The sequence below is a fragment of the Rissa tridactyla genome, chromosome 5, assembly GCF_028500815.1.
Source record: "Rissa tridactyla isolate bRisTri1 chromosome 5, bRisTri1.patW.cur.20221130, whole genome shotgun sequence".
In the NCBI taxonomy this organism is placed as follows: domain Eukaryota; kingdom Metazoa; phylum Chordata; class Aves; order Charadriiformes; family Laridae; genus Rissa; species Rissa tridactyla.
The window spans coordinates 40,289,248-40,316,290 of record NC_071470.1 but is presented as its reverse complement, the minus strand read 5'-3'; the positions used below and the strand labels follow the sequence as shown (position 1 = coordinate 40,316,290).

At 43.9% G+C, this 27,043-nt stretch overlaps 1 protein-coding gene across 6 annotated transcripts in view; it reads right to left on the bottom strand.

Annotated features, from left to right (window-relative positions):
- EXOC6B (exocyst complex component 6B) overlaps positions 1–27,043 on the bottom strand; it is a 316,092-nt gene that overhangs the window by 45,901 nt on the left and 243,148 nt on the right. The window lies entirely within an intron of this gene.

Genomic DNA, 27,043 nt, shown 5'->3' with positions numbered 1-27,043 from the left:
AAAAAATACACCAAATTCCTGCCAGAACTGCAGGCAATGGGCAGCATGAAAACCACCGGGTGATACTGCCTGCTCCAAGAGCATCCCTGCCTGCACTCGCTCCTTGCTTTGATAAACAATTTGCTCCTGTAAACGTGGTGTTTTACACATAAGCGCTATTTAGTTTTCTTTCCGAGTTCAGCAATCTGGCTCTTATCATCTCAGCACTGATGTGCATCTTCACCACTGAGGTCAGCAACTCCTGTCTCAAGATGCTCGCTGTTGCTTCCAGCCCATGGCTTGCCCTGTGCCCATAACCCTGCCTTGCGCACGTGAACTGTAACCCAGAGCCATGTTGACTTGGTTCATCTCAGGAAATAAAGTGAAATAAAGAAATCTCCTAAGCTTTTTGTTTGCTTGTTAAGCAAAGCTGCTTGCAGGCTCGGGGCTTTTGGGGCCGGTGGGGTACATTTTTGGAGGTCCTCCCGCAACTTGGAGAGTTGTTTTCCAATGCAATTCTCTATGTTCTCACATCACCCTTGCTCATATTCCCACCAGCAAACTAGGGAAATAATTGCACTGCCACAAATGATGCTAATTCTCCCTTAATTTTGCCCATTTTTAGGACATGCTATCTGATAGAACACTGAGGTACCAGTGAGACATGGAAGAAATGCATTGTTCAGAGCCTGCTACTCCATTTGCAGATCACCATATGCTACCTTGGGCTATCATCTTCTCTTTCAGTCTGATCTGAGCAATTTTAGTGACGCTTTCACTGCCGAATGCTGAAAGGAGGTTGACAATGCTGCAGGGAGGAACTCATCATGCAGAAATAACCCCAGCGGGACCCTTAGATGCTCCAGGAATTACCACCACAAAGGCATTTCTGAGCTGATGTTTGATATTCCCAAATGCAAACCCATAAACCAAGATTAAAAAATCAGCTGGTGAGCAGTACCAGACGCCTTGCACACCAGCTGACGCAGCCATTCCACAGAGGTGGGGATTTGTATTTTGCCTTGGCCAAAATATGTTGGCACCTATTTCCAGTTTCTCCTCTCCTCCAGGCAGGTGTGAGCCCAGCCTTCCCTTGGAGACACCCCACCGAGCTGGGAGAACTGGGGGCCGCTCCATTTCCAGGCTCATCAGATAAGTCCTGGTGAGAATTTTGGCAGCGAAGCTCTGAAGACAAGCTTGGCTCCACTCCTAACAGTTGGAAGTACCTTCGAGGCAGGATTTTTTTCGATAAGGGATCTCTGGCTTTCTCCCTTCCTTTGCCCCAGTGTGTCCATGGGTTTTCTGATCCTGTTAAGCTCCAGAAGGACAGCACCAAAGATGTGCCGTTGGTGTTGCCTTCGACCTCACAACTTCGTGGGTCTAAGTTTTGCCAATATGTTACACTAAACACATAAGGACCCTCTCAAACTTCTCCCTTTTGGATTCAGCCCCGCAAAACCTACAACAACAAAAATCAGCTGCTTCTCTGGAGGAGATGATCCCTTCCAACGTGGAGGAAAACAGTTACAGCTTTATACCCTTCACGTGATCACGATAAATCTCACTTGGTCTACTCTAGCTTTTAGGAGGACTTTGTTACACATCATTAAAATTTCTCATCATCCTTCAAGGTGAGCAGACTAAGCAGGTTTAAATGACATTCCCAAGGCAAATGCAGCAGAGAAAGTCAGTGGTTCAGCCCAAAGCCATGGAAACAGCCCTGTTTACTGGCGTTCATAAGAAACTGGATGGCCAAAACACTTAAAACCCAGATATCCCACCATTCAGAGACCTGATATCAAAATACCTTATATGCAACGGACGGTCCATACAGACCCACTCCCACACACCACTCTACAGCACCTACTTAGATATTCTCACTTGAAACATAGGACAAAGATGAAGGGGAAAAGAGTGGACTTATTTATTAATATAGAAGGTTTTACCACCTGAACTTTCTGATTTGGGGCTGTTAAGAGATTGGGGATGCCTCTGGAAGACAAACTCTTGCTGGAGGAGTCTAGCCTTATTTAACTGAAAGATTACTAAAAGCTGCTGATGTATGGTAGAAGCATTTACCTTCTTGTGCAAGGACACTGGGATATTAATCACTAATTCCTGCAGCATCCATTACTGGGGTTGCAATGACAAAGATCAAAATAAGGCAAAACCTGCCAGTCAAAACACTAAAGAATTTAAATTCCTCCTGTCTCTTACCCTCGATGATGATCCTGAGCTACTCCAAGTTGACAACACCAATTCCTCCAGGTTGTAATTCAGCAACTCGCTGTGCACCAAGAGCGAATTGCTTTGGAAAAATATAATTTATTAGCAAGTCTCCAAGCCATCCATTCTTTGCCAATATCCAAACCAAAAGCAGATTCTGCAGGAAAAGATCTGAAATTTTCTCTCTCCTGGGGGAAGGCAACTTGGTCATACGAAAACTTGCTATTTGTGACCTTCACCTAGGTGGGTCATGGGAAATTTGCTTTGTTGGGACATCTTCTCCAGCAGCCACTATGCAATAACTCTCCCTGGAGAGACTTTGCTGGGCACATGATGCACAGCTGCGGAAGAACAGGCTCTGGAAGTTCACAAAGAGGTAGCTAGTGGGGTCTAAAGGGGGTGAAACTCCCATTTAGCATCCACTGTGGGGGCAACACAAGGCACCTAAAGCATTGAGAGCAAATGATCCCTATGCTATTGCTCCGAGCTGCCTACTAGAGAAGACAACATGCTTGAGGTTAGACTTAGAGAAATCTTTGCACATAGTAAATACAAGGAAATTAAGGCAGGATGGTAGCAAATACACTGTAAATTCCAATTCTGGTTTGCTCCCTGCTCATCGCTCCGCAGAAACAGCCCCTTTCATTGACATCAAAATAATTTGCCCAATTGTCAGTATCAGCAGGCATCTCACTGGGGCAGAGCTGCTCACTCCGAATTAGTAAAAAGTCAGCAACAAAAAAACTTTGACAGTAAAAGGCATTTGGAAAACTGCATTTCTGGGTAAGTTTCCACCCCGTAAACACCGCAGGAGTTCGATCACAGCTCTGAATTCTTCTGCTTTCTGTTATAACTTAAGTTCTTGTTCGCGTGCCAGCTTACATAAGCGAAGGAGCACGGCTCCGTCGTTAAAGCGTGGAACGAAGGATGGGGATGTGTAGGTGCAATCAAGGAGCCACTTTGCTCCACTGCAATCACCACTTCCTCTCCCTGGGTACGACCCGGGCAAGGAGATGGTCTCTCCGGGGAGCAGAGACTCTTGCTCAATGTATCCTCCACTACCCGCAGAGTGCCTTGACATCTTCCCGTAAAGGCGCTAAAAGTATCTTTTGTTATTCACTGAGCCCCGAGTCAAACAGAGGTTACGATAAATTAAAGACATGAGCATTTAAAATCGTGCTGAAACGAACATTTAAAACCCTGTCGTCTTGAAATGTGTTTTGGTCACTCCGGATGGATAAAACCGCGCCTGTTCCTCAGAGCAGCGGGACTGGGGCTCATTGCACATGTGAAGGGATGGGGATCCCCACTGGCGCCAAGCAGAAGCTGTCAGAAAGCCGACCAGATGTCTGCTCTGCCGTGGCCACCCTTCCAAGGGAGGATCCGTGGTGTGGACAGCAGCCAGGTGGAGGAACAAAAGGGTGCCTGCTTGGTTTTTCTTCCCGTTATTCAATACCGAGGCTTAGCGGTCACACCACATTTGCCTCCTCTCCGCTGATGGATGCTCGGTGCCCATCCCAGCTCCAACACACGCAACGGGGTCTCACCTTCCTCAGTCTGTGCTGCTGCACGCTATCGCCTCTTGATTCCTGCAAGGCATCCCAGGCCAAAATATAATGTTCCTTAAATTTGCCGGATGAGAGCACGTTAACAGGCTGATCTTTCGAAACTTTCCCATTCTTCTCATAATTTATTGATGAAAGGATTCCTCGCTGGTTAGGCAATATCCCTCCGGATGAAAGCCTGGCTAAGCTTCTCTTCTTTCTACCACCCTCGGTAACATACACCTCCTCTCTAAGGGCCCCCTGATGAAAAATTCACTACTCGCCGGGCTGCGCTGCCAGTTGTGCTGCTGATGGATCGTGTTACTTTTTACCTGTTCAGATTAATCAGGTTACAGCTCCAGCCTGCCAACAAAGCATGGCCTCACACCTCAACTTCAGGACCTAAATCCACGTCCAACATCAGAGCTGGGCAAACACTGCAGATGTACGCCCAAGCTTGTAACCAAGCCTGGGACTCGGGAGTGGCTTTAGCCATCATTTCAGGTGAAGAGAAACCTTAATTTGCACCACATCTAGTGTGAAAAACCCATTTATACTTGCAAACTGTAGTTGCAAAGGGCAGCATGCCAGCCTGGACCAAGAGCTGGGTGGTGGTAATTGAGATTGAGGAGCTCTGTTGCCTTACAACAGCATCTCCACGTGATCTCCTAGACTGTAAAACCAGCACAATGCTTCCCCTCCCTCTTAGGCAGGGCTGTCTGGAAGTTTAATTTGTGCTTTTAATGATCTGAGACACTTCTGAATGAAAGCTGGCATAGAAATACTCCTAATTACTTCACAAATTCAGTACCCTACCAGGCAAAGTTTATCACTGGGAGTAACTCTCATCTTGCCAGAGGACAAGGCTCATATATCTTTTCAGTGCTTAAACCCAGCTTAGTGGTCCTTAGGATTTTACTGCACGGGAGTAAATCCCGACTCTGAACTTGTTTGATGGAGCGCTTCCACCATCAACTCAGCCTACGACCAACCAAGCAGCTGCAATCTTGACCGAGCATAACAAACCCACCCCAGAAAGATGTTTTAAAATGCTGGGAACACATTTCTTTTGGCGCAAAAATATATCTCGGCCATTTTAAAAGATGAACTGACACAACCGGTCCACCATGGACACATGCGACACAGGCTAGAATTATGGACCATGCAGCTGGCATTGTAGGGTGCTGCTTATTCAGAAAAGCTAATTCAAAATAGGGACATCCTGGTACTCGGCTGGACCGTGTGGAGGAAACGACTGACCTGCTGCAAATTCTAGCCTTCGCTTCATCCACCCGTTTTACTCAAACCAGAACTTTGTCTCAACCTTAACCAGACAACCAAATACTGGTTAAATGAGGTGAGGTTTCAGCTGTGGGAAACACAGGTAACTTCAGCAGCCAAATTCCTTAGCGGTGCAGTTTCACCGCCATAATTGTATTGTCACTCATCACAAATGTCATGGAGATTATTCAACAATTAAAACTAACTTCTGAGAATTGCAGCCCTAAGAGAAACTGAAGACATATGGAAATGCAGCAATTTTTAACTCATTACATTTCCAACAAAATTCAGAGGCCAAGAGGGCAGCATTGCAGGCAACAGCTTTTATTTTCAAAGACAGCTCAAACTGCAATATAAGATAATAATAATAGGACAGTAAGAACCAATGAACACACTTCATGCTTTGGATTTTCAAGGTCAGAAGTGTAGCTCCTATGAAGGAAAACAATGAACTTCTTAAGCAATTTTACTATCATTGTACATAGCTCTGGAGCTCTCTATTGCCTTTTTCTATGAACTAGAAACCAACTTATGAACTTGAATAAAGCCTCAAGTCCCACATTATGCAGAACATGCCCATTTGACAGCGGCAGAAAAGTGAAGGACACAAGTTGCCCAATATCTTCAAGATCAACCATCAAAGCCAAACCTGGAGCCTCTCAGCTCTCAAAACTATCTATGAAAATTCCCCTCTTTCCTTCTTCCAACTACCCCTGGAACAAACTCTTGGAAACAAGGTTGAAGAAGGTTCCTTCAACATTTCTTCTCCTCTTTGGACCTACTACATGTTCTGGGGTGGCTGTGCGTCTCCTGGCTCTTTCTCCACTGTGTGAACGAAGCTAGCGTGTTTTTTGTTTTCTGTAAATTCCATCTTTACTTAATTTTTCCTGAAATGCCCAGAAGTAATTTATTAACAATGACCAGGATTCTCCACAGAAGGCGATATTCTCAGAAAAGCAAAGCGCTCAAGCAATGAAAGGAATGTGTGCGGACCGACTGGCGAAGAACTAATGACTTCAAATAAAGGCCATAACATCTGGCTTAGTTTAGCCCAAAGCTATAACCAAACCACAGTCTCCTCAACTCTACTGGCACCGCGCTCGTGAAAAATCACACAACTATGAGATGACAGTTCAGAGTCGGAGCGGCAGCAAGTAAATATCATTTGATTAGGTGTCAAGTAAAACCGTCTTCGCTGAAACAAAATTGATGATACATAGCTTTGATCTCCTGGGAACGCTGTTCGATCGTATAACTGGATGGCTTAAGTGAAGGTGTACGTATTTAACCCCCTTAGAGACACGGTCAAGCTAAGAGGTTTTGGTAGAGCACCACTGAGACTCACAACTGGCAGGGAAGACCAAGAGCTTTCTCCACTGCCATGCAACGCAGCAAATTCATATTCTCTGCTTCTGCTACACTTCTTTTTTAAGCCTTTTTTCAGTATTTACATGGGAAAGACAAGCATGAAGCACCTCACACAGCTCACGTTAACGTCCCTGCCTTTGAAAACACATTCATGATTAAGGTTGTAGCTCCAGCATTGAAGCCAGGGAAAAACAAGGGCATCAAGGCCACAAAAAGTATAAGAATGATACAAGTCTACTTTTATTCATTTACTCTTAAGGTAAAAGCTTGCAACTTTAAAGATCAGAGTAAATAAGCTGGGTTTTAACATGCTACCAGACTTCTTTAAAACACCGTCAAAGCAAATTCAGGCTTCAAGACCATTTCTACCAGAAGGAAACTACTCTCGATGTCATCTCTTTGCAGAGACGCTATTTGCACCTTCACGGGGTGAAAGGCGATGGGGAAAACATAATTTAATATGGTCTTGACAAATTTTATTATGTCACTATAACAACTGTAAAACTGACCAAAACATGTTGTTAAAGGCTTTAGCCTGTGAGAGAATGAATGTGTGCATTATATAAATTTTGCAAGCACAGTAAAGCTCTTCATTGCTAGGAGCCACAGGAGAGCAAAACCAGAGTAAAGCAAGAGGATGCGGGGTGGGATACGTTATCTTCAAAACAAATACTCTAACCCATCAACCGTTTTTCATGTGTTTTCAACATGTAATTTCCAAGGTTGTTCATTTATTTGGAAGGCAGCCCGGTTATGCTGCCCTTTACTTTTAAAAACACAACGCTACTGTGAGTTTGCTCATTTTATTTTAAAGCCAAAAGGGTGGCAGGCAGTGAATGTGGAAACTCGACATCCCATTTTTAAGTGAGCCATGCATGGGAGCAGTGGAGGAAGGATGCTGGGAGCCTCGCCGACCTCCCAGACCCAGCTCTTCCCCCTTATGCTGCTGACTGGTGGGTGCTCAGTGTCTCCAGCTCCCCGTGCAGCTCGTCCCGCTCCAAGAACCCAACTCCCAGGGGTGAGAAGCTGCAGAAGATCCAGACATCCCAGAGCAGAGCAGCACCCTTCAGGGTGGCTCAGGGCTGTGCGCTCAACGTGAGCCTTTCTGTGGGTATCAGCTGCTCCTACAACATGGACAAACGTCTTCAAGAAACTAAATGCCATCACACACATGGTGATTTCCAGGCTCATTGATGGAAGACAGATTTAAGCTCCTGTGCAAGAGCCAGGCTGCTGTATCCAAATACTTCCCCACCCCCCAAAAAGCTGATTTCATCAAAAGATCCAATTGCAACCCTATCACTTACCCCCCAAAAAAAAAAATCCTCTTAGCATAATCTACTTTAAAAACTAAATCTCATTTGTAGTTTATTATAGCTGCTACAGTCTGTAACATCTGTGCACAGAGCTCCCATGAATTTTGAGAAGAGGGAGCCGGAGTCAGTCGTATTTGAGTGTTTTGACAAGTTTCTGTAATGCTGGATGCAGCCAGCTCATTAGTTACAGCAGTAGCCACAAACAGTTTAAATAACTTGCACAAAATGCTGCTCGAAAAGACAGTGGAAAATATATGAATAAAAAATCCAAATAAAAGTGATGGCATTAGCAAGATCTGTGCTGACTTTTAGGGTTGATCACTCAGCTCATTGTCAGCTCCAGCCTTCAGCCACCATCTGCATGTTTTACATTTAGACTAGGCTGATAGGAGCAATAATCGTGTCTTTGCTACTCTTTGCAAACCACCTATCACACTTCTAGGGCAAGACTGACTGTTAGTTCTTGACCATAAACAGCTAAAACGACCCTCTTCCTCCCTAAATTTTAAAGTACGTTTTAAAAGAGGGGTTTTGGGTCCCACAGGAGTTTGCAAGAAGACAGTTTTCCCTGCGAGAAAAGGAAAAAAAAAATCTCATTTTTTTCCCATGACTACTTGGCTTTTTCTCAATATCCACATATATCAAAGCTTTTCATGGAGGAGAGGAGGAAACTGAGGCACGGGGATTACAGCTGAGATGACAGCCAGCACAGGGTGCAGAGCTGCGTTCCCGGTGCACCGCTCTGCGCCGGTCCCTGCCGACTCTGACCCTGACACGAGAAACCTGGATCCTATTAGTGGCTTTGGCAAAACCTTTGGGCCAGTGCTTTGCTCATGTGAACAACTCCTGTGACTCAAACAGCGGGACTTTCCTGTGCCGTGATTCAGTTTCTATCCCAGCGGGGCTGCTGGGGCCAAGTTCAGAGTTTCGGGAACATCCGAGGAAGAGGAGCAATGGGATGCTGGGAGATGGGCAGTGTCTGCTTTAAAGAAGTAATCATCAGAAACAGTGATAATTTACTTTTCAAGGTTTTTGGACGTGTAAAACAGGTGGAGGTTCATCCTGAAACACAGCAATGCTCAGCCCAAGAAGGAAAAAGTTGGCCAGTCAGCAGGGCTGCAACGTTTTCCCAAATCTTTTTAAATCAAAGCCTCAAAATGATCTAAAAGCAAAGGGCAGATGAACCCTATTCTTCTGTGATATCTCAGTAGGTGGTCTGCTCTCAGAAAGAATACTCTAATTCTTTCAACTTTCCACTAATTTCATTTAAAAGAAAAATAAAAAAAAAATATTTAAAATTCATTTATATTTTCAGGACCCAAACTAAAAGCTGAGGGTTATGAGGTTAATAATTTTAGTACCTATCAACCTAAAAGGCAGCTACAGAGAAAAAAGAACCAGAGTCTTCTGTGCTACATGGTCACGTTCTGGAATATTTTTTTCCCAAAGAAATAAGAGTTATTTCAGATATCCTACCTTAAGACAGCCCACTGAATGTCTGATCTGTTTTCTTACTGTTTTTCAGGAAACACCAAGGATTACAAATAGGAGGGAACAAGATGTGTTTGAGAACGACAGAGTAAGGAAAGGAGATCTGTATGGGGAACAAAGTGATAAAAAAGACAAACCAAGAGCAATTATGTATATAAAGAGGTATATGCCTGCATGCAGAAAGGTATCAGAGGTTGCCAAGAACGAGGACAATGTACCAGTCCTCCCAACTGGTACAACTTTCCCATTAAGTGTAGCTAAACATAGCTGTGAGAAGTCACCAAGAATTTAGTTACTCTGTAAAGGCAAATCCTGACCAAAACTTCAGCAAATTTGCCATTGGCTTCATTTGAAAAATATCCAACTCGTTAATCTATTCAAGCTCTTGATCTTCAAGGAAAGACTCAAAGTCTACCATCAATCTTGCTTGCTATCACCACATCCAGGCTTTCCCAGGAAACAGAAGGTGAGAAAACCTTCAAAAATGCATTTCTGAGTAAGCTTCTGAAGAAACCTACGTTTCCATCTGTTCCACAGAAAACAGCTAAAAGGGAATGTGTTGCTCTGGCTTGGGGCTGTGATGCCCTTTCTGGGGGTCTCATGTACCTTCCACTGCTGGAGGAGATCTTAGATTTTGAGTAAAAGAGTATTAAAGTGCTTATTCACGAGAAAACCACACCAAATTACATAAACTCTGCAAACAGACCCAATATAAAAATTAAAATGAGCTTTCCAATCTTGACACTGTATTTAAACAGTTTTGCCTTGTAGAATAGTTGCGCAAACACTTTGCATATGTCCCTCAAATCAGCCTTTAAGAGGGCATCACCAACCCTAAAGCTTTAATTCAAGACTCGATTTCTGCTTTAACTCACTGCACTGCTCTGCTGGTATTCCCTGGCTGAACTCTCATGTTCAAAACGAAACTCAGCTTGTACAGTAAATTGGTAGGTACCGCACCTGTGTGATGCCCATTTAGAAATAAAGCCAATCAATACACTGTCACTCGATAATTTGAGTCAAACAAGTACATCTCTAATCCCAGTGTAACTGCAAAGCATGAGGTTTCCCTTCTAGCAAAATATTGGGTGCCTGAGCACAGCTAAGGGGTGAGTGATGCATTAGAGTTGAGACACAGACCTGCAAACAGACAGGTTGAGAAGGAGAAATGAGAAAATTGAACCAAAACATTTCTAGTTCACGTTGCTACCTCTACAGTCACTGTGGCAATGCAGCCTATGAAGATACAGAATTTGGTCTTTGAACACACCAGAAGAGAAGAAATCCATCCAGACAATGCAAGCACCAAATAGAAACAAAAAGCTGGCATTATCGAGAGTTGGACTTGTTTAAAAAAGGCTTAATAACAAGGCAAGAAGGTGAAGACAGAGCTTCAACTGCCCTAAAAAAGAATGTCCTGCATATGCTGCATGTAGCTGCTTGGCCAGCTGTACCCACCATCATCAAGGCAATGTCCAATTTCCAACAGGGAATGAAAGGCAGGAAGATGAAGGCCAGATCCTGCACATTGGCCAGAATAAGGATGCTGGAAAAAGCAAACCAGCAAAGTCCTGCTGTTCTGTAGGTGGCCATGGATGGCTAACAGCTCAGGTTCAGAAACACTTTCTGCAAACCTCTCTAGAGGGTCCATGGAAGAGGGCTGAATGCAGGTTCCCATGAAGCAGACCTGCCTTGCAGACGCACCAAAGCAGTTGTTTATTCCTTCAAGCCATCATGCTGGTGAACAATTTTGTTAGAACAAATCATTTAAAACCCAAACTCAGCTCTGAAAATAGCAAACAACATTATCTGGAGCTCTCTTTTGAACTTAATCCAAGCTGAGATGTATCCACCAGGACGGTAGCTCCCAAGAATGATGCTGGGACGTGTCTGAGGTGGTTTTGAAGAGGACAGGTGCCACTCATGGAAGCATTGGTGCTGCTGTTGACCACACCTTAACCTGCTGGGGACAGCTTCAAATTCCCTTGCAGAGGTGGTAAATGAACTGCCCTGACCACACGACAGGGTGCAATGGCAAATGACTCCGTAAATTACAGCACGGCACAGACTGTGATTCCTCCAGCTCTTCAGTATCCCCTTCTCCCATCTATACGCTGATTTTCTAGACTATTTTTTTGTTCTGGCCTTGCCTAATGAACTGCTGAATCGGTTTGACACCTCCAAGCCATGAGAGATGGCTCCACACGTTGCCGCTAATGTGCTGGAAACCACCGATGGATGCCGCTTGCTGCCTGAACCCAGCATGCAGCGATGGGGGAGCTTTACTGGAGTGGTTTACATTTCAATGGGTCTGTGCCTTTTTCCACTATTTATATCTTAAGTGTGATCGGATGAGAGAAAGAATTAAAAAAATATTACTTCCACAGTCCATTACATCATCTTTTCCTCTTGGAAAACTTTGTAACTTCATATATATTTATGCATACAGACCCACACATGCTGTACTATCTCTTTATGAGAGCAGAATATTCTCATAATGTATATTAAAGGATAATCTATAGGAAAAATATGCTACTGGAGAGAAATTTGTGCTGAAGGCTTCCTCTGCCTTCAGAGAAAGTTGCAAGTGGCTAAAAGGCAGAGGGATATTTAAATGCCCTAAAATTATAGAGTCTGCAATTAAGTCCATGAGCAATGCTCCTCTTCAAGGCAATGAGTGTCTAGGATGCCAGTTGATGCTCACAGAAAACTTCCACCCGTTCGAGGGGATAAAATGGAAACAATTTTTCCACAAACTGGGAAATGACATGTGCACATTCATTCTATCAACCTGCTTCCACAACCATATAGAATAACGTGCCCAAGAGGTTATACAGCAAGCTTGGACCCCAGTCATTTCAAATAATAATGCCTACCTTCATCAAGGCAGAAGAGAAAATTGTGTGAACTCAGGTTGACCTTAAAGAAATCCCTTAACCTAAAAATATAAAAGACAAACTGTTTCCACTGAGAGCTGCTATATAAAACCACCCTCAATAAAAGCGCCGGACTCCTTTCAAACTAACCTCAAACATGAACCAAATTCCAGCCTGCTATTTTTCTTTGGCATCCTGGAATGTACATCTCAAGGACAGAACTGGCTGTTCAAATTAGCTCCTACTCCTGCAGAAGCGATTGTTTTCAAACACTTTTGAAATGCAATTCTGCATCGGGTGTGCATTCCAGGGAGGATTCCCTCCCCCCTCCAGATTTTAAACATTAAGAGGAGCAGAGCAGTAATAGACTTTGTATGCTTTGGTTCCAAGTTGCCACAAGAAAGAAGAAAAGATGCATTATATGTTTTGTTGCTTTTTTCTTTATAGTGTACTCACAACAACTTAATACTACATAGAATCATAAAATCATAGAATCATTTAGGTTAGAAAAGATCTTTAAGACCATCGAGTCCAACTGTAGATGCCTCTGACCTTGGACTGGATTTTCCAGAGGCCAATAACAGGTTTAGATGAGAACAAGTCAAGCCATTTGCAGAAAGACTCAACTTTCATGACTGGCTTTGTGATCTGAGTCAGCATGTGAGGACTATTTCTGGTTACGGGGCACACCCAACAAGACTATCTACTCAGGTTCGCTTAATCTTTGAAACAAAAGATTCCTATCTACCATCGCTGTCATTCCCGATTACCACATCATTTCCCCATCAGCCCTCATGTCAGCAACCAAATTAAGGTATTACACTCTGGAACATTTAACGTGATTAGATCGGAGGAGTATTTACTCTTCCACTTGGGCAGATGTGACTGCTGTGAACAGGAGGATGAGGGGATGCCAAGTGAGTCTTGGCGTGGTACACACCTATTGCTCCTTCTCTGTCTGCCTGTCTGACACCACGTAATACAAAAGCCAGACTTTTTTTTTTTTTTTTATGTTATTCAGCATGTCAGGGTGCTCCAGCCCATGCTCAAAACATAAACACACTTTAAGTAAAATTCAAAGATGCATGCATCCACCCAGGACAGCCTGAATTTCCAACGCTGGGAACTCCCAGCCCCACCCAGCCCAGCACCCACCAGGGGAGACAGAACCAGACAGTTCATGGGAAGCTACAAAAAAATAATAAAATCACACAAATTAAACAAATCTACTGCTTATAAGACGTCTCATCCCAAATGCCACGAAACTCCCAACTACACACCAGAAATGAAAGCTCTGAAACCTCTATCTGATCAAACCAAGCCACGGCCCAAACTTTGACTGGCCAACCACCGCAGCTGAGCAATTAATCAAATATGACAAGAACCGAGTCACAGAGCTAAATTACCTGATTTAATGAACTCAGGGTTTGCTCAAGCAAGATGAAGGCTCTTGGTGACACACAGAATCCAACCGTCGCCATCCCAGAAGATTACCCAGTAAGCACAAGTTGGGCCAGCTAACATCTAGTATTACAGTATATTTTTTTTTTAAGAGCTGTGGACCAGCTCTTAAACCAAACTCAAACATCTCCTGAAAACCTTCTTCCCCATGGCAAAGCTGTTTCTCAACTAACGTGAGGAGGCACCAGGAAACAAACATCAGGATTTGCCCATCACTCCTCTGACAGACCTTTCCAAATTCATGCCATGCACTGCTTTTGCCAGGGACCTCCCATCCAAATTGCAGCATTTCTGGTACTCACTTGGCTCCAAAGCATGAAAATTCTTAAATCAAGTAAAATGTTCACCCCTGCCCTCTGCAAACAGTCAGAACTGCTCTGGAGAAGGAAGAAGGTGGATGCTTCTCCTCTCTGATGGGATCAATGAAGGATCTGATGCCTGGAATAGGACAACATAAAACTCTACACGTTTTCTGCAGCATGCGATTGCTCAATAGCGACAGCCCCATTTAACCACATTTAACCACAGCTCTCCTACAACATGAAGCACAAAAAAAGTGGGTCTCCAAGCAATCCAACATCCTGAATTGCGCCCAGCAAGCAGCACCAGCAAGCAGCACAAGCTCAGCAACGAAGAGTTAAGAATAAATTTGGTGCTTCACTCTTCTGCAGCAAGACCTTCCAGCCATGACTATTTTTTTTTTCGGTCCTTTCTTTGCAGCAATCTAAAAGGATGATGCAGCTCCCTGAAGCCAACTTTAATGGATCCATTCAAGCAACAGCCTCACTCTGCAATTATCATGCCTATCCGGTCCAACTAATGTGCTTGTTTACACTATCTGGCAAACTCCAGATCGAGTGTCATTTCATCACCGGGATTCTTTTGCCTAAGCCAAGACCAACAGACCATGGTGGTAATTTAAACGCTGAAAGTATGCACAGTATCGATCGGCGAGACTTGACGCCAGCTAGCTGTTACATGAAAATACATCCCCGAGGGAACTGCCTTTGGCGGGCCCTGATAGCGAAGGAGAATTTAAATGAATGAAGGAGAAGCCGGCTGAAGAGATTAATATGCATGAGCACATGACCTGAATAAATGCTGCACTTTGTTAGATTTATTAGAAAGAGCGAGGGATTATCCAAGAGAACCATGTGAAAACATAACCGTAAGCTGGCGATGGGTCTTTGCAGCATAAACCTGTCTGGCATCTCGAAACAGCCCCACCAGTGCAGACATGGTGCCTAAGAACGTGTTAAAGCATCCAGTAATAACAGGCACTAAATGAACAGATTACAGTTTAAAATAATAAACACTGTCTGGAGTCATATGCATCCCTTCCCCTCACGTCTCTTCCTCCACTTTTGGGGTTGACCTGTCTGCAAGCACAGGAAGACGTATCCCACTGTGGAAACCACCCCATTCCTCATCCCTGTGGGAAGCAGCAAGACTTTCTGCTTTTTGGTGCGTTAGAGTCAGAGGTTATTATAAAACACGTGGGTTTTTTTGACAAGAGGGGCATCAACCACCCTCTCTGTGTGCATTGGAAGGGCCTCCTGCAGAAGGCTTTGTAGATACATTGTCTGAAAGGCGTTCGCATCTTGCCATTAGCAATTCAAAGGGAGGAGGAGGTGGAGGAGAAGACTTCATGATTCTTCCATTGCTTAACCTCAATGGAGCCAAGTGAGATGCACGTTTTCTGCTTGGACCCATCAGAAGCCATAGGGATTCCACAATCATTTACAGAGGAAAGATCATCTCAGCTGAAACCTCAACAGTCCTTGGAGATACATCAAACCCTCTCACCAGAGAAAGGGTAAAGCCTGCAAAATGGAGTTCAGCTACTCAGCTTCACCTCATCCCAGGTGTTACTGCAACCAACAAGTGATGCACTGTGAACAGAGCACAATCAACAAACTCTCCTGCAAAGCAGAAACTCCTCGGTGGGCCACTTACATTGCCCACATACACAGACGTACTATTCCTCTCACCCTTGTTTACTCTTCTCTGCATTGCCTGGACAGTCCTGAAAGTTCAGGAGGTCCTCCCAGTCCAAAAGGAACCTGTCCTCACTTTGTTCAGTCTTCATACTTGATCTTAGGCCCAGGTGCAAAATCTCTATGTGTGTTAAACTGATTTCACCTTCAGCCAGATCCTCCAACAAGCCCCACGGCAGAAAACGGCCACTCCTCTGCGCTGGTGGTCAGACCACCGCAATCTTTATCAATTAAAGACCATTAGCCTAATTGCTCTCTTCCTCCGTATGTATTGTAGCACACAGAGCCCTCTTAGCACTCTGCTGATCTCACAAACCACCTTGGAAGCCACACATTGTTTTGGATACGTATAAAAATAAGCAATAATAAGCGTACTTATTCTACTATTTAGTCAAAATTGCACACTGGATTTCTAATGCTTGTTAAATATCTGATGCTTTGGTGAAGTTTATTATGTTTATGAGATTAAGTGTTCGTTTTACTAATGGGCAGGAATGCAAAGTCAACCTGAAAGCTAGAAAGTCAACCAAGAATATTTCTGGTTTGTTCACTTTAACACTGGGTGCGAAGAATCATAGAATTAATTAGGTTGGAAAAGACCCTGAAGATCACAGAGTCCAACCATTAACCTAACACTACCAGGTCCAACACTAAACCATGTCCCTAAGCACCACGTCTACATGTCTTTTAAATACTTCCAGGGATGGTGACTCAACCATTTCCCTGGGCAGCCCATCTCAGTGCTTGACAACCCTTTTTGTGAAGAAATTTTTCCTAATATCCAATGTAAACCTTGCCTGGTGCAACTTGAGGCCATTTCCTCTTACCCCTAAAAAGAACTGCCTTCTGGAGACCACGTTCCAAACTCCTGGCTCCCCAAAATTACACAGGTACATTTAAGAAACTGAAACTGCATTAGCACATACCCCTGGAACACAACCAGTCATGAACTAAAACAAAAGCCACCTCATCTTCCATTACTTCTACTAGTAGCAGAGCTGTTACCTCAAAGCTCAATTTTGTCACCGCAACAGATGTTGACATGCATCTAATAAACCAACCATCAGTCACACAAAGCAGTTCAGGTCCTAAATAGAGGTATCTGGTGAAGGGCATGCACCAACTGCTACTGTAGCAAGGCACATCTCTCTTGAATGCCTGTGTCCCATCTACCTGTCTCTCTTGGACACCTAGGATACCTCTGGGCTTCTACAACAGCAGCAGACATCAACATTTAAACATCTGTACGCTTTCCTCCTATTCTAGAGGACATCTGCACTTAAACACTGAAGCACCAATTTACAGCAAAAGCACAAAACTTCCCACTATCACCAGATCAATCTGTAAACTCTCCTAATAAAAACAACCTATAAAATAACCCATTTATACGTCTAACAGCAACAACTATTGCACTGTGTTTAAAAACAAACACACGTGCCCTGGAAGCAACAAAACCTATAGGAATGCAATTTACTATTTTTATCATAAGATGAGGGGAAACTAATAGAAAAGTTGAAATAAATCATACTGTGATGTTCCTTGCTATATAGTGCCACCTTGCTGTCAATTCATCAATAAAAATGACAACTGCAAAGGACCGATGCTTTTGTGTGAGATGGGCAGTACATTAACGTCAAGGGACCAAGCTTCGAGAAGGAATCATTGGCTGAAATATAACATTAAAGTAATCTTAAACCACAATCCTGAGGATCCCAACTCTCATCTTATTTGGAGCACATATCTCCTCTCTGCTGTTTTCTTCCAAAGCTCCAGTACCACTGTCATTCCTGCACCTGCTCTCCAATGCTTCAGCTTGAAGCATGAAGAGGTCAAGTTCCCTCTCCTCTGTCTTCTCTCCTTTACAGGGCTCTTGCACATCACAGTCACTGCCCTTCCTCACAAACCTTTTCCCATTTATTAACCTCTTAATCCACGTGTACAACACTACATAAATGCTAGTCAATATGTGTACTCTTTAAATCAAATGGAAAAAATCAATGGGAGAGTCTGACAACAGACTGCTCTGGGACTGGCTGTCTAAGAGGCAATTAATAGCTCATTCCTGCAGGGTTCGGGGTACCGAAAGCTTCTCAAACAACCGCCTTGCAACTGAAGTCATCTTGATGGACAAAAGCACCAGTAGTCCTGTCTTGCTTACTTTCCTCAAATGTTCACCACGCCACTGGTGGCTTTTTGATTGCGCGTGCTATTTCAGAAAGTTGACTGCTTGACTGGCAAAATATTACAATAGACTTTTCAAGAGCTTAAGTTTCCTTGGCTCTGAAATGACAACCCAGCAATCCAGCTGTACTTGAGAGATCCCAAGGAGAAGAATTACACGGTTGCATTGCAATACTGTTCCCCTACAACTTCAAAGACAAGACTGCTCTGCGAAACTGACTTTACCACCCACTGAGGTCCAGCTGACACATTCCAGGGAGACCCAGCAGCTGAGCCAAGCGACTCTCCACTTACACAGCAGCAACAGGAGCTCTCGAGGGGAAAAAAAACCCCACGCTGCATAAGGTGAAGCTAGGATGTTGTGAAAGGCAGCTCCATAAAGGCTGCTTTATGAACGGCTCTTCCTCAGCAGCTCAAGAGTGACAGCTCCCAAGCACACACAGATCACCAGAGTGGATTCGGTTTCACAGGCGGGGATGTTGAGGTGAAGGGCAACCACCTCTGGCCCTCTCTATTCCCTGTCAATCCTGCCTTAATCAGCAGGTTAAAGGTGAAAGTGGGCCTTATAACTCCAGTGGTGTCTGTGTCCCCGGTCATATGACTGTCTCACAGCCTCCTGCAATTAGAGGGCACAGTGGGGTGGAGATCTCTCCTCCCACCAGCACGGGCCAGCTCCTGCTGTTCATGCCCTGCAGCAGACGCCTGAAGTAACAGCAACCTGCTCCAGGGTGGACAGACCATGAGCAGCCAGAGCTGAGGGTGCTCAGGAGAAGGCAGGGTCTGCAGTTGAGTCTTAGAGGAATAAAATCCAACTAAAAGGTGTTCCCATTCCAGTGCAGGGTCCCCTTCTGCTGAGATTCTTCATGGACTCCTGTCTGAGTGATGCACTGCTTGCTTTACCATAAAATATACATGAAAAAAAGAATATGGAAAGGAATAATGAGTGATAGCATAATGTTTTACTGAATTGCTCTCAGCACACAACCTTGGAAAGAAAAATGTAATTTCTGTGTTAACTTCAGCAGATGGACACAGCTGCATGGGGCATATGGAACTAAACCTACGGGTGGCCACAGCGCGAAAAGCCCAATCATTCCCAAGCAAACCCCAAGGGTCAGCCTAAAGCATAGATTAAGGTGAGAACAAGAATCTCCCGCCCCGCCATCTCCTGATTTCAACATCTAAACAAGCCCGGTGACCTGTTTACATGACATCTTGAGGAATTTAACATCCACCCATGAGGTAGAAAAGTCTATTTCTCTCTTTCAAATTCCTCATTTCCTCCCTTTATTTCCTTTGTCTAGCCCAAAAATCTCCCAATGAAAGAGGATTTGATTGTTTGTTTGTTTTTATTGTTCCAGTCTGTAAAGTGTCGACAGACTCCACAATTTCAATTGCCATGCCCTAACGAAAGAAACCCAGGCAGCGCTCTCCGCGTAAGAGAAGTGCTAACAGAATATGTTTGCACTCTCGATTCTTTTTTTTTTGTTTGAAGGCTCTGGGGAGCATCCAGGCACTTTTAATTCCTCACCATGCCAAAACATCCTTCCTGGATCAAGAGTGATGGATTCTGACCGAGTCCGAGCAGCCAAACGAACTAGGGATCTGTGTGATTTTAATATAATTGAACTATGAAAGGCTATGTTTAAAGTAATATGAAGACTAGCTTAAACCCACCAAAGCAAGAAAAATCAGAGTTAAGGCTCTAAATCTGCTCTGAGCTCATGCCTTTGTGTGTCTTTCCCTCTCCGCATCCCCTTTCTGCAGAGCACAGCAAGCAGCAGCTTGGATTTTCAGCACAAACTTTGAAGCATCTTTCCTTTGTGAGTCAGGCTGTTAACACTGATTTAAAAATAAATAAACTACTTAATGTGCCCTTTTCAAATACTGTTGGTTTTGGGGCACTAAAAAAACCATACCCTGAGCCTAACAAGCAAGAAACACAGTGGTTTGGCCAAGACCCTGGAATGTCCTTCCTGGTGCATTGGGTTAGCCGCAGCCCGGGGGATTCCTGTGCAGCTCCCTGGGCAATGCCTGCCTGACAATCCATGTCTGAACACATCTCCGTTGGCATTTGCCTAAAGATGCATTGGAGTGGAGAAAAAATGCCTCTATCTGTCATCCATGATAGGTCTCCAACATGGAGCACCTTTCCCAATGAGTACTCTGGGTAAGTTGACCACCACCAGAGGTGCAAGATGCCTGAGAGAGCATGCCCATGCACTGGAGTCCAGCCTGACATTTAGGAGGTTCCAACACAGCTTGCAAACTTCTTACTTCAAACTCACTTCTTGCTACTTCTTAGATGTGTCACAACTGCTCTGAGACAGCTTTTAATTAAGGTCCAAATGGTTTCCGGAAAAGAGAAAGCACCTTGCTCTGATGTTACCAACAGGAGTTAAAAAGAATGGTGTTAACATCAACGTAGAAGTATCAGGTGATATTAAGAGCATGAAACAAGGCAAAAAAGGCCCCTCATTAAACATCTGAAGAGTTTTGTTTGTTGATTTTGGTTGTTTTTTGTTAAAGTCATTCACTCCATCTTGTCTTTCTATTTCTTCACTTCTTCCAAGTTTCCTAGGGAGACATGGGGTGGGAGATAGATGGATGGAGACACCTAAATACCTTAACTAACGGAGATCAAAAGGGCATTTGAAGCACAAGGGGTAACATGAAAGTAGGTCCTACATCCTCATGTGAAATTCATCTGCTGGGGGGCCTCGGGCACACCTTGTTCACAGGCAAAACAGATACTGTGTTCTCATCATAGCCAGGTTTCTAACCTGAACTGAAGGGTATGTCCAGCTCCACCATCCAAAGAGTAAACAACTGATACAATACGAGTATATGAATGTCATAAGGTTTTAAATGGGCCTTAATAAATCTATGACTTTACGCAAACTGTTACTTTCCACCAAGTGATTACAGCAAACATTTTCAAAGGTAACTTCATTCCAAATATGGATTCAGAAAACAAATCCAGGCACTATTTTTTGATACAGAAAGCTAATATACAAGTCTTTTTGTTAACAAAATTATTGTATTACCCCATGCAGATAACTTTTGAGAGGAAACTCAGCATGATGCCAGAGTGGCCCAGACACCACTGAAGTCCACCATAAATTAACACCAGACTACACCTTTGAAATTGGTTTCCCCGCAATTTGGCATTTAGAAAAACCAGCATAATTTGGGCCCATGGAAGTAAAGAGGTGTGACAGAGGATGAAGGCGATAATATCTCCACTTCTGGGAAGCTGAGTTGGATATGGCTTCTGGATGCCTAGAAAAGCATCTATCACATTCACAGGTGTTAGGAAACAAAATACCACTTAATTGTCAGTAATGCGTTTGGCCGTAAGTTAGACACATTTGACCTGTCTTTTCTGGTCTCCATCATCTGTTTAGACTCTTCAGGTCTTCATGTTTGCACAAAACCCAGCAAAATGGGCAGTTGTTAGTTGGCCTGTAGGCACTACCATAATGAACATGATTAATAATGGTGGATGTACTACCCAAAAGATACCCATCAGTGGAAGGAACTCTGAGAGGAGCAACAAAAGTAATTAACAGCCTGTAGATACAATCTTAACAGCAAAAACCTATATTTAAGGATAATGATAAAACTAGCTCAAACCCATCATTGCCAGGTAATTAAGAATTAAGGCTGCAACTGCAACATGTGTCTTCACACCTCTTGTTTCCTTAGTGCACAAGAAGATGACATTTGCAATGAAAGATTAATAGAATTCAACATTTCACTTGACGCTGCTTGGGAGACAGCTGCGGGCAGGGCATGCAGGACCATTCTCAATAGCCAGCGAAGGGCTTCAGATTGCTGAGATGGAGAGGAGAATGTGCAGAGGCCATGTAGCAACAGCTAAATAATTAAAGCAAGCACTATTAAGCAAGGACAGGATACAAAGTAAACACAAGAGTAAAGGGATACAGTTAAAAGGAGAGGAGAGAATGCAAGTTAAGTAAGATGTAAAACGTAAATGTTGTCTTCCTATGGTGAAAGTCCCCCTGCAAAGACCATTAAACACTAAAGATGACCAGAAACTAAAACTTACAAGAGTGCTTCTCAAAAAAGATAGTACATAGATCCCCCATGCTGTGGTCTTTCCCAGAGCAGCGCAACGGGCGTTTGGGAGAGCCAGGTGAACCATGAGGCTGAAGACAGGCAAGGTAGTGGGACAGTGAGCCAGTCTACAGAAAAACTTGGTTATGGAAAATAGCAAGTGATAAGGAAGTAGATGAGCTGAAGCCCATGAGTCACCTTTTCATCTCTGCCTTACTGCATCCAATGATTAACATTGCAGCTACTCTGTCTGCAACTTCTCTTACAACAGAAACCTGTGCTTCAAAGACACAAGCAAGTACATGTGAAGAGGAGACATCTTGCCAAGATAGTTAACTTATTTGATCCTCCCTCTAATACGATTTTCAACTTCTGTTGCATCTACCAGCAAAACAAGTGGCGTAAAATAAGCCAAACCAGTTTCACATGTAACAAGCCTCTCTCCACACCACTGCACACTCATGGCACTGGCAGTCCCTCTCTCAGCAGGCTCAGGACCAGCTCCAAGGCTCACCCAACACCTTGTTTTCGCATTGCTCCTCAGATATCTCATTAGATTTTGCAGGGCAGGGAAACCACGTTTAACTGCAAAATACAGAAACAAATTAAAAAACAGAACAACCCAGGGCTTTCTGCCTGGTGGGAATGAACTTGCATGCTGTCCTGAGTGCTACCTTGGAGCTCTTGGAGGGACTATTTTCATCTTCCTACTCAGGTAACAGAGTAGAGAGATGGCCAGAGCCTTGCAGTGTCATGTCAAGGCACAGACCCGTGGGGTCTTGGCCCTTCAGCCCAAATTTGCAAGGGCTTCCCCTCAGCCACCATTCCTGGAGTTGGGTATGGAAGCCCTGGACAACGCAGTAGCAGTAGGAGACAGGGCTACATCTCAGTTGATACAGGCTCACCTTGCACAAGTCCAAGCCTCAAGTGCCTTTAAGCAGTCAACAACCAAGTCAGATGGAGTTTTAAAAACCTTATCTGTCTATCACCTGATGATTTGATTAGAAGCTAAGCCAGATATCCACGAATGCCAGCATTACTGTATCTCTCAACGTAACCTCACAGTTTGCTGTTCCCTACAATGGAGCAGGTGGTTCCTTAAACCAAGCACAGAACCAAGAAATGCAGGTTTCCCCATGGGTCTCTCTCAAGGCTAAGGGATGAATTCACACTGCAGCTTTTCTCCTCTATCTTGGCTTGTATTTTCAGAAAGATGCGTAGGGCTGTTATACCTTTGAAGCTCACCAAACACAAACGGCTAAAATGGGCCAGAAGGTTCAGAAATCATTGTGGGAAATTAAGATAGACACAAAGGTAGAACAATTGCACATTTCATATGGCTAAAGGTTCCTGCCTAACTTCGTATTTCATCTTCTAAATGAAGAAAAAGACCTCTCCAATAACTATGCAAACAATGGAGAAGAGATAGGTAACCTGTATGAAGGGAAGAACCGGGCACAGATTAGGGATGGAAGGGAATTGTGTTCCTGAGAGGAACACTATTTTATTAAGCATCTCTATCAGAGGTAAAATTAACGCATCAGAGGGAGACCTCTCATTACTCAGCTGGCCGGCATCCAACACGAACCCACAATAACCACAACCGGATTTTGAACACAGTATAAATATGCATAAAAAGTTTGCTATTGGACAAGTGGGAAGCAGAAAAGCTGTTCCACACCCAATGATAGCACTTGCCCGTCTTAACCTCACTCATGGCGTGTGAAGGTTGATGCTCAAATTCATAACCACCTTCAAGTTACAACCATTAATTTAAACAGAAAAATGGTGGAGCAGAAGAATGGATCCTTCCCTGCACGTATGTGTGCCTCCAGAAAGACAGGCTCCTGCCTGCCTTTCTCTAAATCTCTCTCGATGCTGAGGTTTGTACTTGCAGAGGAAATTCAACACACAGGATTTATAATTCGCTGGACAGACAGAGAGGCCAAGAGTAAGGAGCTCTAATCCATCGAGGCCGTTCCCTTGCTAGAGCCCAGACTGAAATTCTTCGAGTGCTGGAGACAGATTTTCCTTGGCGGGCAGCCACGAGTGTCGATCTGGCTTCTAGGAGAGATCAGCATGGCTGTGGATTGCAGCGACTTCACAGACAAACATAAAACCTTCCACTTCAACCAACTTTCTTATAATAAACCCATGAAAATTAAAAGCTAAAACATTTCCAGCTGGCCAGAAGCTGCAGAGAGAACAGTGAACTTATTGCATGTGCAGGCTCAGGGCTGATTTGAAGTCTCCTGGAGATGTTCAGCGGTATTTGGACATTCAACGGTATTTGGACAGAAGTGCCCAAGTCACTTTTGAAAGAAAGATTCAGAAAACTGAACTATTTAGGCACCTTTCATATTTTAGCAAGGTTATTTATGGAACTAAATTTATTTCAGATTTCTAACATATAGCACTAAGTGCGTAAGAGCAATTTTTAAACCTTAAGGGAGAAAAGTAACTATTGCTTCCTTGTAAAGCCTTAAATATTTGAGTATCACTGTCAGACACTTGTTATAAAAGGGCTCTTACAGCAGGATTTGAGATGCGACTTGGTTTAGTTTATCACTTCATTAAAGGTATTTATGGATTTAGAATTGTCCCGGGATGGGAAGAAAAGTCACTTTTTAACTTACTGTCTACTCAGAATAGCAATTTTGATTCTCTGGGCTTGACTTTTTTCTCTTTACCATACAGTGATGGAATTGCTCCCAATTTCCGAGAGCGCAAGGGGAAAATAAGGCTTTCAATGTACAGAGAGATCTTATATTTGAGTCTGCTGCACTGTACAAGGAGGACTCTGATGCTCCTAGACAGTGACATTTTTACAGGGCTTGTTTTCCACTACAAGGATCTGTACTCAAGACACAAATCAAATCACTACATTTTTCTACCATTTTATATTTTATTGTACTAAGAATTTCTTTTGGTCATTCCCTTAAACTTAATCATCCCACATTACTTTGAAAATTTTCTCTCTCAAAATCTACAATTGCTCTGTAACAGCCAGTACTGAAACACACTTAGTTGGTGCATTTTTTGCCCAGTCATTTTCCTCCCTACGTAACCAAGCCAGACTGCTTCTGCCTAGCCAAACTAATTGACAGTAAGTATAAATCTACCCGAAATATAAGCCTGAAATTACTTTTAACATTTTGAGAAGCTTGTCTGGATTTCAGGTTGGAAATACCTTTTCACTGGCTACGCCGGTGCTCCTTCCCAGGCGAAGGAAAACAGACAGAAACACATACGCTTTCAGGTGGTATCTTTTCCCCATTCATAGCTTTAAGTCCAGATTCTGTTAACGTTTAGCAGCTTAAAAGAAAAAGAATGCAATGTCCCAAACCAACAAATTAAAAACAAGTTGAAGAACAAATTAAAGACCTCTCTTTGCTGTGCCTTCATCCATCCACCCTTCCAGCTATCCCCTGCTCCCAGGCCCTGCAGCTGGAGCTGCAGAAGAACAAGAAGCCCCATGGTGGTTGGAGCACTGGAGAGCTGCGATAGCCAACAGAGCTCCACACAGATGGACTTTGGTGACACATTAATATCATGGGATTAGGTCATCGACAGGATCAATGGAGCTGGGAAGTATCTCCTCTTTGCACAATATTGCCAATCTCAACAAGCCAGTGATAGGTGGATTATCCTCTACCTGGAGCAATGAGATGTTGTCCATTATCCGTACAATACGTGGGATCAACAAGCATCCCTGTTATCCAGAAGATGATTTAGGACAGCCTGTCCTCACCTGAAACCTAACAGGCCACAGCATCTGCCCTTTCTCCTTGCAACATTCAGAAAAGCTATTATTTTTAAATGCAAGAAAAAAAGGTGGGACTACCATCCTAAAGAAAGAAGAAAACGCTGTGTACGAAGAAGAACATTTGACAGAGGAGGAACACTTGTAGAGGACTACTATTCAGCTTTTTCCCCACCCGAGCTGAATTCATTTGGCTGCTTTTTGCACTTATGAACCATACAAACATTTCACTGCTAATGCACTGGCTCAGACCAGCTAAACCTTACCGAGCATTTTTAAGGCATTTCATTCTTCAAATAGCCACAGCTTTCCTCTTCAAAATCCCTGCATTCATGTCTTCGTGCTTGGAAAAGGACCAAAGACTCCACATTTCCTTATACCCAGGAGGTTGTGAGCACGTTGTGTACGGCAGTCAATAAAGTGCCAAGAAGCTAATGAAGATAAAAGTGTCAACGCGTAGCGGTGATACCTTTCTCATGTAGCTATTTTGACCATTTTGCAAACAAATCTGGCAGTTACTGGCAGGCCCAAGTCCAAAAAGCAGACGCATGGCATCTCAACGTTATTAAACTTATTCCTGCTCCACAGAAGTGTCATGGGATGACTGATTGCTCCCTGCACATCAACTGGATTCAGAGAAGTTCTCAAACCCTTATGGGTTAAAAGCGGCTCAAGCATGAATCAGAGCCCCAGTGGTCTGGAGATCATCGATACAAGGGATTATGCAGATTTAAGAAATACCCTCGGCACCCGAAAGTTTTCAGAATGCAAGCTACGTCAACCCTGAAAACAAGAGGCACTGCATCATGATGGCAGGAGGGACAAAGCCAGGGGGGTTTAACAGACAAAAAAAGATTGTTTTAATAGGAGAGAAGCATCAGTCATTGAGTCTTACTTCATTCAGACTTTCTATCCAACTCATCCATCTTCAGTGCCAAGAGATGACAGGACCACCTCACTTTTTCCCCCCAGCCTAGTATATCAATAATGCCCATTTCTACCCCAAACAAATGACTTGCTAGAATGGCCCTTTTCCCTAAATTGGCTTGCCAAGCCCCACAAATGCCTCAGTACCTGCTATGGTCAACTTGGCTCTAACGGGGCCCCCTCGAGAGGTGGGCACCGATGGGTGGAGCCTTCCCCAATCATCTTCCCCAACAGCCACTTTGTCATTCATGGCTGGGGACCATCTGCGGAAGAGGGGACCGAGGAGGGGGTTGCTGAGCCAAAGACGGACACAAACGGGCGCGCACACAGGCATACCCTCCCCACACAAGCCCGAATGCAAATTCCTTCACCCTCGCAAAACGCCTCTGTGGGCATTATCTGTGAACAAAAGTCCTCAAGGCGGGCGGTCTCTGCATCACTGCTCTCTCTGTTAGCACCACCTGCTTGGCGTCAGCCGGGAGAGTCGAAGAGTTATCTTTTTGCCACATCTGCAGAATCCAACAGGAGCACAATGGACCCCTTTGGCCAGGGT